The 15,997-nt window shown below is 49.5% G+C and overlaps 1 protein-coding gene and 1 non-coding gene across 14 annotated transcripts in view; both read left to right on the forward strand.

Moving 5' to 3' along the window:
* Nucleotides 1-15,997, forward strand: part of LOC119963039 (protein FAM184B-like) — a 595,873-nt gene that overhangs the window by 434,996 nt on the left and 144,880 nt on the right. The gene's annotated exons all lie outside the window — the stretch shown is intronic.
* LOC119963998 lies at nt 11,996-12,102 on the forward strand. Its single transcript, XR_005460240.1, has one exon. It is a non-coding gene; the product is annotated as a U6 spliceosomal RNA (small nuclear RNA).

A 15,997-nucleotide genomic window follows, 5' to 3' on the forward strand; every position in this document is an offset into this window, starting at 1 on the left:
ACGAACAAGAGGAAGAATAGCCGGGTGGCCAAGAATCAGGGGACAATGTACGGGAATCGGGGGAAGGTAGCCGGGGGAGGGCGGGAGGGCTACGGGTTCGTTATACAAAGAACAAAGAAAATTACAGCACAGGAACAGGCCCTTCAGCCCTCCCAGCCTGCGCCGATCCATATCCTTTATCTAAACCTGTCTCCTATTTTCCAAGGTCTACTTCCCTCTGTTCCCGCCCGTTCATATACCTGTCCAGATGCATCGTAAATGATGCTATCGTGCCTGCCTCTACCACCTCCGCTTGTAAAGCATTCCAGACACCCACCACCCTCTGCGTAAAAAACTTTCCATGCACATCTCCCTTAAACTTTCTCCCCCTCACCTTGAAATCGTGACCCCTTGTAACTGACATCCCCACTCTTGGGAAAAGCTTGTTGCTATCCACCCTGTCCATACCTCATAATTTTGTAGACCTCAATCAGGTCCCCCCTCAACCTCTGTCTTTCCAACGAAAACAATCCTAATCTACTCAACCTTTCTTCATAGCTAGCACCCTCCATACCAGGCAACATCCTGGTGAACCTCCTCTGCACCCTCTCCAAAGCATCCACATCCTTCTGGTAATGTGGCGACCAGAACTGCACGCAGTATTCCAAATGTGGCCGAACCAAAGTCCTATAGAACTGTAACATGACCTGCCAACTCTAGTACTCAATACCCCTTCCGATGAAGGAAAGCATGCTGAATGCCTTCTTGACCACTCTATCCACCTGCGTTGCCACCTTCAGGGTACAATGGACCTGAACTCCCAGATCTCTCTGTACATCAATTTTCCCCAAGACCCTTCCATTGACCATATAGCCCGCTCTTGAATTTGATCTTCCAAAATGCATCACCTCGCATTTGCCTGGATTGAACTCCATCTGCCATTTCTCTGCCCAACTCTCCAATCTATCTATATTTTGTTGTATTCTCTGACAGTCCTCCTCGCTATCTGCAACTCCACCAATCTTAGTATCATCTACAAACTTGGTAATCAGACCACCTATACCTTCCTCCAGGTCATTTATGTAGATCACAAACAACAGTGGTCCGAGCATGGATCCCTGTGGAACACCACTAGTCACCCTTCTCCATTTTGAGACACTCCCTTCCACCACTACTCCCTGTCTCCTGTTGCCCAGCCAGTTCTTTATCCATCTAGCTAGTACACCTTGAACCCCATACAACTTCACTTTTCCATCAACCTTATCAAACGCATTACTAAAGTCCATGTATATGACATCTACAGCCCTTCCCTCATCAATTAACTTTGTCACTTCCTCAAAGAATTCTATTAGGTTTGTAAGACATGACCTTCCCTGCAGAAAACCATGCTGCCTATCACTGATAAGTCTATTTTCTTCCAGATGTGAATAGATCCTATCCCTCAGTATTTTCTCCAACAGTTTGCCTACCACTGACGTCAAGCTCACAGGTCTATAATTCCCTGGATTATCCCTGCTACCCTTCTTAAACAAAGGGACAACATTAGCAATTCTCCAGTCCTCCGGACCTCACCCGTGCTCAAGGAGGCTGCAAAGATATCTGTTAAAGCCCCAGCTATTTCAACCTTCGCTTCCCTCAGTAACCTGGGATAGATCCCATCCGGTCCTGGGGACTTGTCCACCTTAATGTCTTTTAGAATACCCAAAACTTCCCCCTTCCGTATGACAACTTGACCTAGAGTATTTAAACATCCATCTCTAGCCTCAACATCCATCTTGTCCCTCTCCTTTGTGAATACCGATGCAAAGTACTCATTTAAGAATCTCACCCATTTCCTCTGAGTCCACGCATAAATTCCCTCTTTTGTCTTTGATTGGGCCAATCCTTTCTCTAGTTACCCTCTTGCTCCTTACATACAAATAATCGGCTTTGGGATTTTCCTTAACCCTGTTAGCCAAAGATATTTCATGACCCCTTTTAGCCCTCTTTATTGCGCGTTTGAGATTCGTCCTACTTTCCCGATATTCCTCCAAAGCTTCATCAGGTTTGAGTTGCCTCGATCCTATGTATGCTTCCTTTTTCATCTTAGCTAGTCTCACAATTTCACCCGTCATCCATGGTTCCCTAATCTTGCCATTTCTATCTTTCATTTTCACAGGAATATGTCTGTCCTGCGTTCTAATCAACCTTTCCTTAAAAGACTCCCACATTTCAAATGTGGATTTACCCTTAAACAGCTGCTCCCAATCCACATTCCCTAGCTCCTGCCGAGTTTTGTTATACTCTGCCTTTCCCCAATTTAGTACTCTTCCTTTCGGACCACTCTTGTCCTTGTCCATGAGTATTCTAAAACTTCCGGAATTGTGATCGCTATTCCCAAAGTAATCACCGATTGAAACATCAACCACCTGGCCGGGATCATTCCCCAATACCAGGTCCAGTATGGCCCCTTCCCGATTTGGACTATTTACATACTGCTCTAAAAACCTCTCCTGCATGCTCCTTACAAACTCTGCTCCATCTACGCCTCCAACACAACACGAATCCCATTCAATGTTGGGGAAGTTAAAATCTCCCATTACAACCACCCTATTGCTCCTACATTTTTCTATAATCTGTCTGCATATTTGTACCTCTACTTCATGCTCGCTTTTGAGAGTCCTGTAGTAAAGTCCGAACGATGCACCCTTCCTATTTCTCAGCTCCACCCATATTGCCTCAGTGCTCGAATCCTCCATCGTGCCCTCCTTAATCACAGCTGTGATATCATCTTTGACGAGCAATGCAACTCCTCAACCCCTTCTCCCTCCCTCTCTATCCCTCCTGAAGCATCTATACCCTGGGATATTCAGTTGCCAGTCCTGCCCGTCCCTCAACCAAGTCTCAGTAATACCAATAACATCATATTCCCAGGTACTGATCCAAACCCTAAGTTCATCTGCCTTTCCGCATTAAAACAAATGCACCTCAGACCACCTGTCCCTTTGCGTTCATCATCCCTTCCCTGTCTACTCTTCCCCTGAGTCACAATGAGTTTATTATCTAGTACCTTACTGGCTTTAGTTGCTGCCTCTTTACTGACCTCTAACTTCCTAATCTGGTTCCTATCCCCCTGCCACATTAGTTTAAAACCTCACCAACAGTGTTAGCAAAAGCACCCCCTTGGACATTGGTTCCAGTTCTGCCCAGGTGTAGACCATCCGGTTTGTAATGGCCCCACTGCCCCCAGAACCGGTTCCAATCTCCCAAAACTCTGAACCCCTCCCTCCTGCACCATCTCTCAAGCCACGTATTCATTCTGACTATTCTTGAATTTCTACTCTGACTGTCCCGTGGCACTGGTAGCAATCCTGAGATTACTACCTTTGAGGTCCTACTTTTTAACTTATCTCATAACTCCCTAAATTCTGATTGTAGGACCTCATCTCTTTTTTTTACCTATATCGTTGGTGCCTATATGCACCACAACAACTGGCTGTTCACCCTCCCCCTTCAGTATGTCCTGCAGCCGATCTGAGACATCCCTGACCCGAGCACCCGGGAGGCAACATACCATTCGGGAGTCTAATTTTAAACCACAGAAATGCCTGTCTACTCCCCTTACAATTGAATCCCCTATGACTATAGCCCTGCCAGTCTTTTTCTCGCCCTTCTGTGCAGCAGAGCCAGTCACGGTGCCATGAGCCTGGCTACTACTGCCTTCCCCTGGTGAGTCATCTCCCCCAACAGTATCCAAAACGGTATACCTGTTTTGGAGGGAGATGACCGCAGGGGACACCTGCACTGCCTTCCTGCTCTTTCTCTGCCTTTTGGTCACCCATTCCCTGTCTCCGTCACCAATTCTAATCTGCAGTGTGACCAACTCACTGAACGTGCTATCCACGACCTCCTCAACATCGCGGATGCTACAAAGTGAGTCCATCCGCAGCTCCAGAGCCATCATGCGGTCTAACAAGAGCTGAAGCTAGACACACTTCCTGCACATGAAGGAGTCAGGGGCATCGGCCACGTCCCTGAGCTCCCACATTGTGCACGAGGAGCATAACACGGGTCTGGGATCTCCTGCCATTTTTACCCTTTACCTTAACTGATTACAAATATAGTATCAAATAATTAATAAGTGAAAGGAATAAAGATTTTACTTACGAATCACAATACTTACCAACACACGAAGAGTTAAATTTCTCCCAGCAACTGCTAATTGGAGCACTTTCCTTACCAGCCAATCAGGTCACTGCTTTGCTGTGATGTCACCCTTCAAGGTAAGTTTTTAAAAGATTATGGGGGTTTGTTCTCATGGTTTTATGCTTATTTCTTTTTCTTGTTAATTTATTGTTTTTGTAATGGAGGGGAGGGGTTACTGTTTTTCTCTTGTGATCAAATTTGTTGTTGAAAAGTTGAATAAAAATTATTTTTTTTAAATATATTTTTTTAAAAGATAGAGCTAGGCACTGTGGGGGTGAGGGGTGTAGGGGGTGAGTGCTTCATTGGGATGGTGTGGGAAGACTGGGTCGCGTGGGGTAATGTCTATTTAATTGTTATTCTATATCCTCTTTTTACACTATGTTAATATACACTCTAGTTAGTTTTGTTATTATTGTTATTACTGTTCTTTTATGAAAAATTCTGCAAAACCTAAATAAAAATACTTTTTAAAAAACCAGATAGATAACTGATGTGAGAGGACAACACTTGGGAAACCATGACAACATAGTTAAGCTTAATGTAAAAATAGAAAAGGAAACTGAACTGCCATAGATAATGGTGCTGCACCGGAAACAGGTCATATTTCAGCAATATAAGGGGTCCGCCTCAAATTAGCTGTGCAGAAAGGCTGCAAAATAGGTTTACAGATCAGCAGTGGAGAAACTTCAAATATGTGAAGCACAAAATACAAAAGAAATGTATCCCACTGAAGCAATAATGGGGTGCGTCAAAGAATAAAGTTCCACTGATGGATTAATTAAAACTAAAATTAAGCTTAAAAGAGAGGCTTCTGATAAAATTACTAAAAATACTGAAAACATCATGAGGAACATCTAAATGTAGTGCAAAGGCAAAAAGGGAGGTTAGATGCAAATATGAAATAATACATTGAATAAAAGGAAATACTAAAGGGTCTTAGGAAAATAAGTGAATAGTTAAAGGGAGGTTAAAGGCACCCAGAGAAGCGTCAGAGACTCCAAATGGAATTTGGGCTCCTTTCCACAGGTAGGGCGGAGGGACAGCTGAGGAGGGCAAAAGGGACAATATATGTCCCTTATGAATATGAATATGGGGAGAAAGTTAGCAGGAAGATGGCACATCAGCTGAGTAAGCAGGAGGCGGCGAGAGAAATAGGACAAATAAAGGATATGAGAGGGAAGGTAGTGATAGACCCGGGGGCGGTTAATGACGTGTTCCGTGAATTTTATAGTCGGTTAAATGACTCGAAAACCCCCAGCCGGGGAGAAGGATATGAATCAATTCCTAGAGAGTCTAGAGTTCCCGAAGGTAGATGAGGAGCTGGTGGAAGACCTGGGGGGGCCAATTTGGCTTGGGGAGGTGATAGATGGGTTGGGGGCGATGCAATCGGGTAAGGCCCCAAGACCTGACGGATTCCCAGTGGAATTCTTTAACAATTTCTCAGGCTACTGGGGCCGCTCCTGGTTGAGGCTTTTACTGAGTCTCGGAAGCTGGGAGTACACCCCCCCAACATAATCACAGGCATCAATTTCTCTCATCCTGAAGCGAGAGAAGGACGCGGAGAACTGTGGATCGTACAGGCCAATTTACCAATTGAACGTTGATGCTAAATTGCTGACAAAGATCTTGGCCACTCGAATAGAGGATTGCGTCCCGGAGGTAATCGGGGAAGATCAGACGGGATTTGTGAAGGGCAGGCACCTGCCGTCCAATAGTAGATGGCTTCTTAATGTTATGATGATGCCAGCGGAGGGGCACGATTGTGAGGTGGCAGTAGCCATGGGCACGGAGAATGCTTTCGACCGGGTGGAATGGAAGTACCTATGGGACATTTTAGGTAGGTTTGGGTTCGGAAAGAGATTTGGGTCCGGCTGTTATGTCAGGCTCCGGTGGCAAATGTAAGAATCAACCGAGTCCGGTCAGAGAATTTCAGTGTCTGCAGAGGGACAAGACAGGGATGTCCGCTCTCCCCATTACTGTTTGGCCTGGCCATAGAGCCCTTGGCAATGGCCCATCATCAAATGCCTGGCGCGGGACAGTGGTGGGGAGGGGCGGAGGGGGGGGGGGGGGGGGGGGGGCGGGGGGGGGGGGGGGGGGGTTGGCGGAGGACAGGAGGACAGAGTCTCTCTATATGTGGACGATTTGCTGCTCTATGTCACAGACCCGGTGGGTGAATGGCCGAAATTATGGAGATACTAGGAGAATTTGGGCAATTTTCAGGTTACAAGTTAAATATGGGAAAGAGCGAGATGTTCATGATCCAGGCACGGGGGCAGGAAAAGAGACTGAGGGAGTCGCCGTTCAGAGTGGTTGGGGATTCAAGTGGCTAAGGATTGGGGGCAGCTTCATAAGTTAAATCTGGGCAAAGCGGTGGATCAAATGAAAAGGGATTTTCGCAGATGGGACATGCTCCCACTGACGCTGGCGGGGAGGGTTCAGACGGTAAAGATGACGGTCCTTCCGACACTGCTCTTTTTTCAGTGTCTTCCGATTTTTATCCCAAAGGCTTTTTTCAGGAAAATAAATGCGGTGATATTGAGATTTGTGTGGGCGGGTCAAACTCCGAGTAAAGAGGGCACTCCTGGAACGGGGTCGCAGGGAGTGGGCTTGGCCCTCCCGAGCTTTATTGACTATTACTGGGCGGCCAACATATCGATGGTCAGGAAGTGGGTAGTGGGGGAGGGGTCGGTGTGGGAGCGAGTGGAAGCGGCATCCTGTAAGGGGACGGGTTTCGAGGCCTTACTGATAGCGCCCCTGCCGTTTTCGCCGGCTCAGAGCTCTACGAGCGCTGTGGTGGTGGCAGCCCTTAGGGTGTGGGGGCAATGGAGGCAGCACATGAGATTGGAGGGGGCGTCAGTGTTGTCACCCATTTGTAACAATGACCGGTTTGCCCCAGGGGGGCTGGATGGGGGCTATAGGGGATGGTGGTGGGCAGGGATTGAGAGATTTGGGGACCTATTCATTCAGGATGGTTTTCCTATCTTGGAGGCATTAGAAGAGGAGTTTGAGTTGCCAGGCGAGAACGGGTTTCGGTACCTACAGGTACGGAATTTTGTCCGGAGGCAGATTCCTGGCTTCCCTCGCCTCCCACTAAGGGGGTTACAAGATAAGGTGATGCCAAAAACAGAAGTTGGAGAGGGGAGGATCTCGGAGATATACACGGAGCTGATGGAGTGGGAAGGGGCCCCTATCAGGGAGGTGAAGAGGAAATGGGAAGAGGAACTGGGTGGAGAGATAGAATTTGATCTGTGGGAAAAAGCCCTGAAGAGAGTCAATTCATCCTCGTCGAGTGCCAGACTTAGCCTGATCCAGTTCAAGCTGGTCCACAGGGCCCATATGACGGTAGCCCGGATGAGCAGGGTGGAGCACAGGTGTGGGGGTAGCCCGGCAAACCATGTGCATGGGCTTGTCCGAAATTGAGGGGATTCTGGCAAGAATTCGTGGACGTTATGTCAGAGGTCCTGGAAGGAAGGGTAACTCCGAGTCCAGAATTGGCAATATTTGGGGTATCTGAGGATCCGGGGGCCAAGGGGGGAAGGGAGGCCAATGTTCTGGCCTTCTCCTACCTGGTGGTCCGGAGACAGATTTTGCTGGGATGGAGGGACTCGTAGCCCCCGAAGTTAAGAGTGTGGGTCAGTGACATGGCAGCGTTTCTCAGTCTGGGGAAAATTATGTCAGAGGTCCTGGAAGGAAGGGTAACTCCGAGTCCAGAATTGGCAATATTTGGGGTATATGAGGATCCGGGGGCCAAGGGGGGAAGGGAGGCCAATGTTCTGGCCTTCTCCTACCTGGTGGTCCGGAGACAGATTTTGCTGGGATGGAGGGGCTCGTAGCCCCCGAAGTTAGGAGTGTGGGTCAGTGACATGGCAGGGTTTCTCAGTCTGGGGAAAATTCGCTTTAATTCAAGGCTTCGCCCTGAGATGGCAGCCGTTCATAGACTACTTCAAGGATAACTGAACGTCAGCAGTAAGAGGGGGAAGGGAAAAAGGGGAGGGGGAAGAAAACGGGAGGCAAAGCAATGTTACAATGGGACAGAGAATATAGTTTACGGGTAGCTAGGGAATAGAGCGGGGGGGGGGGGGGGGGGTAGGGAGCACTGTTCTGTCGGTAGTTTTTTTTTTCTTTCTTTGCGTATGTCGGCCCGCACGGGTGTTTAAGAGATGTTAAAGTGTTAAACTGTAAAAATTACAAATGCCTCAATAAAATATTTTCTTAAAAAAGGCACCCATAGAAGAAAGAAATCTATTTGTGGCGAAGTAAGGTTTCAGTGAGCAATTAAGAGTCAACTACATTTTCCGTGACTTGAAGGTGAGGGACTTTGCACAGAGGCAGGTCTTGACCTTTCCGCACTTGCCGCCCCAGGGGCTACAGGATAAGGTAGTGTCAAAAACGGGAGTGGGGAAGGGGAAGATATCGGAAATTTATAAAGAGCTTATGGAATGGGAGGGAGTACCGTTCGGGGAAGTGAAGCAAAAATGAGAGGAAGAACTGGGCAGGGATTGGAGGCGAGGTTGTGGGAGGATGCCCTGAGTAGAGTCAGTGCATCCTTGTTGTGCCAGGCTTAGCCTGATACAATTCAAGGTGATCCACAGAGCGCATATGACTGGCCTGAATGAGCAGGTTGTTTGAAGGGGTGGAGGACAGGTGTGGATAGTGAGCGGGGGAATCATGTCCATATGTTTTGGATATGTCCGAGGCTTAGGGAATTTTGGCATGGATTTGCCGATTTCATGTCAAAGGTATTGAAAGTATGGGTGGTTCCGAGTCCAGAGGTTGCGATTTTTGGTGTGCCGGAAGATCCGGATGTCCAGGGGGCGAGAGAGGCTGATGGCCTTTGCCTCCCTGGTAGCCTGGAGATTGATCTTATTGGTGTGGAGGGACCTGGAGCCCCCAAAATCGGGTGTATGGGTTAGTGACATGACCGGGTCAAGTTCGCCCTGAGGGGATTGCTGCCAGGGTTCGCCTGGGGGTGACAGCTGTTTATCGACTTCTTTGGGAAAAAATAAGCTGTCAGCAGTAAAAGGAAAGAGGGAGGCATGGGGTTGGATGAGGTGGGAAATAGTTACTGGGAAAGGGGGATTGGGGGATGTGTATGTAAGCCATGTTGGCTGGGTTTGGTTGTTGGTTGAGTGGGTGTTATTTACATTGGGCTTTTTTTTATCTTGAAAATTGCTAAAATTATGAATGCCTTAATAAAATATATTTTTTAAAAAGAGTCAACTACATTGCTGTAATCTGGAGTCACATGTAGGTAATACTAGGTAAGGACAGCAGATTTAAAGGGCAATAGTGACCCAGATGGGTTTTTATGGCAATTCTTGATAGTTGTCATGGGCATCATTACTGAGATTAATTTTCAATTCCAGATTTTATTAATTGAATTTAAATTCCACCAGCTGCTGTGGTGGGATTTGAATTCATGTCCCCAGAACATTAGCCTGGGCCTCTGGATTACTAGTCCAGTGACATCACTAGGTCACCACCTTCACAAATACAAACCTTTGATGGTGACAGGACAAATTGAGAAATTTGCTATCAAAGGCATCTGGGATCGTTGACTTTGAGGAATAGAGAACAAAAGCAAGGAACTAATGTTCAGACCTTATAAACATCTGGAATGTTGTGCCACACTTTAGGAAGGATGTTAAGAGTTTAGAGAGGGTGCGAAAGAGAAATACTAGAATGGACCAGAGATGTGAAACATCAGTGGGATTGGGGAAGCTGTTTTTTTGTCAGAACAGGGGATTGAACAGGGCTATTCAAAATCATGAATATTAGTTATTGGTAAATAAGAAAAGGTTTTTCCAGTGGCAGAGGAGCCGGTAACCAGAGGATACAGATTTAGCGGGTGGGATTCTCCCAGCCCTGCGCCGGGCCGGAGAATCCCAGCAACCGCATCACGCCGCCCGTGCGGAGAATCGCCGCCATTGGCGCTGGCGCGTTTGGCACGGCGCCGGTTGCAGGCCGCTCTACGTGGCTGGGCTGCCAATTCTCCGGTCCGAATGGGCCGAGTGGCCGCTCTAAAAAGGGTCGCAGCCGGTGGGAACTATGCGCAGGGTCGGGGGGGGGGGGGGGGGGGGGCTCCGATCCTGGGGGGTTTCTGACAGGGCCTGGCCCGCGATCGGAGCCCACCGATCGGCGGGCCGGCCTCTCGCTCCCTGGGCCTATTTTCTTGCGCGGTGGCCCCTGAATTCCCGCGCCATGTTGCGTCGGGGCCAGCACGTTGATGGAGGCCATCGCGCATGCACGGGTTGGCGCCGGCACCACTGTGCATGTCCTCATTGACGGCGGTGGCACTGCGCATGCGCGGATCCCGCGGCACTCAGTTCGCACCGGGATGGGAGGCCGGAGCAGCGTGAACCACTCCAGCGCCGTGCTGGCCCCCTGGGGGGGCCAGAATCGGTGCTCCCAGTGGCCCGTTAACGCCGTCGTGAAACGCGACGGCGTTTCCGACGGCGTGGACACTCTGCCGCCGAACGGAGAAACCTACACGGGGTTTTTGGTTCCAGAAAGAAAAAAGATATGCAGCAAGTTCTTGTGAGGTCGATGGAATGTGTTGCCTGAAGGGATGGTAGAAACAGATTCAGGAGTAACTTTCAAAATGCTCAAAAGGAAAATTTTACACGGCTATGAACAGAGAAGGGGAATGGGGCTAATTGGATATCTGTACCGAAGAGTTAGCATAGATGTAATGGCCCAAACAGCCTCATTCGGTACAATATCATTCTCTGATTGCATCATCATTTTACAGATTGAGAATGTGGGTGTACTTCAGAATGATGTAGAATAATTGTTCGAGTTAATTATAGAAAATGAATTGGTTCAAATACCTATAATTTAAGGTAAAATTAGCAACTATTGAGAAATTGGTGAGCTAATGATGGGTCCCCGGCATGGATTTGTTAAAGGCAAGCTGTGCTTTAAAAAAGTAATAAAATGAAATGATTGAGTAGATAAAGGAATGAATTAGCTGTAGGATATATTAATTTTAAGAAGCTGTTCATTGAGTTGCCTCACAGGAGAGTCGCTGGAAAAACTAAGACCTGTGGTGTGAGAGAAAATGTAGTGGTACAGACAGGAAACTGATTGACCAACAGGAAACAATGGACTCAGAGTGACTGTTGCTCAGATTGGAGAAGTGTTTGTGGTGGTGTATTCAAGGCATGGGTGTTGAGATGGCTTTATTCTCAGCTCATGTCATTGATTGTGACTTGAATATGAAATTCCCTGACAGGAAAAAAGTAGAGGGTTTGGCAAACAGTGTAATGAACCATAAAATACTTCAGAAAGGCACAGAAAGATTAGCAGAATGCAGGCAAGTGGGAAATTTAATTTGATGTGGAAAATGTGAATAATAATTTTTGGAAGAATAACTAAAGAACAGAGTATAAACCAAAGTGGCAGATGTATAGGGAGACTCATGTATACGGAAATATAAACGCAAGTTGATATGCTCATAAAAAACCTTGTTCCATCAGACTATCACCGTAATACTGATTTTAGAAATATATATTTTTATTAAAGATTTTCCATTTAATAATAAATTTTATAACCAAAACCACATTACCGACAGTGGATGTTAGACAAAACCAACATAAAAAAACCCAACTAATCTTATGCAAAGCAAATAGAGAAACAAAAAAGAAAGAAACCCCACCCTGCCACTTAAACCCCCAACTCCTCACCGCCCCCCTCCCCACCAACTGATGATGACTAATTCTTTAAAGTAGGTAATGGACGGTTGCTCTCTCTGCTAGAACCCCTCAACTGACCCCCTCATGGTGTACTTGACATTCTCCAGGTACAGGAATTCCATTAGGTTACCAAACCAGTGCTCGCTTCGGCAGCACATATACTAAAATTGGAACGATACAGAGAAGATTAGCATGGCCCCTGCGCAAGGATGACACGCAAATTCGTGAAGCGTTCCATATTTTTACAGCAACCTCCGAGAGGGGAGCCACCGTGCTAGCAGGAAAGCTAGCGAAGGGGGCGCGCAACAGAGCAGGGCCGCAGCGCACCCCCAACAGGGGGGAAGGCGCCAGGCAGGGGAGGGGGGGGGGATCACCCATCAAAGGTGGGAGAGCAAATGGGGACAGGAATGGGGGAGAGAGGGGCAATGGAGGGGTACACAGGGGTATCCCCGAAAGGGATAGAGCGGGGGGGGGGGGGCACTCGGGGGGCGAGAGACCAGGGAGGGGAAACGCAGGGACGAAGGGACAAAAGAGGCCAGTAAGGGAATAGGGCCACAAAGTGCCACAGACAAGGGCTCGAAACAGGGAACTGCTGCAAGCACCCACCCAGTACGGTCTGTGGGTGAAGGGGCCCCCCGGAGTGCAGGGGACTACCCGCGTGGCGGACACAAAGTGGACGGCCATGGCGGGTGTCCCCGGGACAAGGGGGAACCCCGGAGCGCAGGGACCCGACCGCATGGGGAGAGCAGTGATAGTGGACATCCTGGACGGCCCCCTAACATAGGGAAACCCCAGAGGGCAGGGGCGCGTCCACCGGACAAATATGGTTAACCCCACAGGAGCAAGGGGGCAGAAGCCCCCCACCAGAATAGTCACCTGGAACGTAAGGGGACTTAACGGCCCAGTGAAGAGATCTAGAGTCCTCACCCACCTTAGAAACATGAGGGCCGACATAGTCTTCCTCCAAGAGACGCACTTGAGGGAGCAGGACCAACTGCGGGTAAGAAAGGGCTGGGTGGGACAAACCTATCATTCCTGTTATGGGGCAAGGGCCAGGGGGGGTGGCGATCCTGATTGGCAAGAGGACAATGTTTAGGGCGACAAAGACGGTTACGGACCCAGGGGGACGGTATGTCATGGTCAGCGGGGCCCTGGATGGGGCGCCGGTAGTTCTAGTTAACGTGTACGCGCCCAACTGGGACGACACGAGCTTCATCCAAAAGACCATGGCAGAAATCCCGGACATAGCGACGCACCGACTAATCATGGGGGGGGACTTCAACTGTGTACAGGACCCAACGACGGACAGATCAAACCCCAGAACGGGGAAAACCTCAAACATGGCAAGGGAACTCAGCCACTATATGGAGCAGATGGGAGCAGTAGACCCCTGGAGATTCGCCCACCCGGGGGAGAAAGAATTCTCTTTCTTCTCCCCAGTACACAACGTGTACACCAGAATTGACTTCTTTGTGGTGGGGAAAACGGTGCTTCCAGAGATAGACAAGGTGGAATACTCCGCAATTGTGATATCAGACCACGCTCCACACTACATGGATGTGCGGCTAGAGACGGGAAGGGCCCAGCGCCCCAAATGGAGGTTGGACGGTGCCTTACTAGCTGACAAGGCCTTCAGCGAAAGGATAGCGCAGGCCATAGCGGAGTACACTGAGATCAACCAAAACGGGGAGGTCTCACCCTCCACGTTCTGGGAAGCGCTTAAGGCCGTACTAAGAGGGGAAATCATAGCCTACAAAGCGCAAAGAGATAGGGAGGAAAGGGTGGCTAGGCAGAAGCTGGTCGACTCCATACTGGAGGTAGACCATAAATACTCCGAGGCCCCGACTGTAGAACTCCTGGCGGAGAGAAAAGAATTACAAAGGAACTTTGACCTGCTCTCCACCAGGAAAGCAGTACACCAACTCCGCCAGGCACGCGGGGCCCTATACGAACACGGAGACAAAGCCAGCCGCCTGTTGGCCCACCAGCTGAGAAAGCAGGCAGCCAGCAGAGAAATTGCGCAAATCAGAGATACCAGAGGCACGTTGGAAACAGAACCAGAGAAGATTAACAAAACCTTCAAGGCCTTCTACCAAGAGCTGTACACCTCAGAGCCCCCAACGGGGAAGGCTGGGATGAACCGGTTTCTTGACGGACTGAACATACCAGTTGTGGGAGAGGGCAGAAAACGGGATCTGGAAGCACCACTAGCACTGGGAGAGATCATGGAGAGCATTAGCTCCATGCAGGCGGGGACCGGACGGATTCCCGGCGGACTTCTACAAAAAATTTGCGACAGCGCTGGCCCCGCACATGCGGGAGATGTTCACAGACTCGCTAGCTAGGGGCACGTTGCCACCCACGTTAGCACAGGCCTCAATCTCGCTGATACCTAAGAAAGACAAAGACCCAACGGAATGTGGGTCATACAGACCCATATCTCTGCTGAATGCAGACGCCAAAATACTGGCCAAAATCCTAGCCAAAAGGCTAGAAGACTGTGTACCTGAGGTGGTCACAGAGGACCAGACGGGCTTTGTCAAAGGTAGACAGCTGACCGCGAACATCAGGCGCCTGCTGAACGTGATAATGACCCCCTCCGGGGAGAGAACACAAGAGGTGATCGTCTCCCTGGACGCAGAAAAGGCCTTCGACAGAGTCGAATGGATATACCTCATAGAGGTACTGGAGCGGTTCGGGCTTGGAACAGGGTTCACAGCTTGGGTAAAGCTCCTGTACAACGCTCCCATGGCGAGTGTACAGACCAACAATACCAACTCCCAATACTTCCAGCTGCACAGGGGCACCAGACAAGGATGCCCACTGTCCCCGCTGCTGTTCGCACTAGCAATCGAACCGCTAGCAATCGCGCTCAGGGCAGCAAAAAATTGGAGGGGGATCCGAAGGGGAGGTAGAGAGCACAGAGTCTCACTCTATGCGGATGATCTGCTCCTCTATATCTCGGACCCACAAAGCAGCATGGACGGAATCATCGCGCTCCTGAAAGAGTTTGGAGCCTTCTCGGGCTACAAACTCAACATGAGCAAAAGTGAGATCTTCCCATTACACCCGCAAGGGGGGGGGGGGGGGGGGGGGGCAGCACTAAAGGGGCTGCCGTTCAAACAAGCCCGACATAAATTCCGCTACCTGGGGATCCAAATAGCCCATGACTGGAAAGGGATCCACAAATGGAACCTCACCAGCCTGACGGAGGAAGTTAAAAAGGACCTGCAAAGATGGAACACACTCCCGCTCTCCCTCGCGGGGAGAGTTCAGACGATCAAAATGAACGTACTGCCCAGGTTCCTCTTCCTGTTTAGATCCATTCCGATCTACATCCCCAAGGCCTTTTTCAAAGCGCTGGACAAACTCATCATGGCGTTCGTATGGGGGGGTAAAAATGCTAGGATCCCAAAGAAGGTCTTACAAAAAACAAAAACCAGGGGAGGGTTAGCCCTCCCGAATCTACAATTCTATCACTGGGCAGCAACAGCCGAGCGAGTAAGAGGATGGATCCAGGAGCCAGAAGCTGAGTGGGTGCGTGCGGAGGAGGCCTCCTGCATGGGAACCTCCCTCCGGGCCCTCGCCACGGCAGCACTCCCATCCCCACCCAAAAAACACTCCAGCAGCCCAGTGGTGACAGCCACCCTCCAATCCTGGAACCAACTGCGGCAGCAACTTGGCCTGACCAAAATGTCGAACAGGGCTCCCATCTGCAACAACCATAGGTTCAAACCAGCACTGACCGACGCCACCTTCAAAAGGTGGAGGCAGGACGGGGGGACACTGACAGTCAGGGACCTATACACGGACGACAGGATCGCAACACTGGACGAACTGACAGAGAAATTTCAGCTAGCTGGGGGGAACGAGCTACGGTACCTGCAGCTCAAAACTTCCTACGAAAGGAGACAAGGACGTACCCACAACCGCCACGACAGACACTACTGGAAGACCTACTGACGCAAGTATCCTAGAGAAAGGGAACTGTAGTGACATGTATGACCGACTGGTAGATAGGGACGACACCGTACTGGACGCAACAAGGAGGAAATGGGAGGACGACCTGGGGATGGAGATCGGGTGGGGACTCTGGAGCGAAGCACTGCATAGGGTCAACTCCACCTCCACGTGCGCAA

Source organism: Scyliorhinus canicula, chromosome 3 (assembly GCF_902713615.1).
Source record: "Scyliorhinus canicula chromosome 3, sScyCan1.1, whole genome shotgun sequence".
NCBI lineage: Eukaryota > Metazoa > Chordata > Chondrichthyes > Carcharhiniformes > Scyliorhinidae > Scyliorhinus > Scyliorhinus canicula.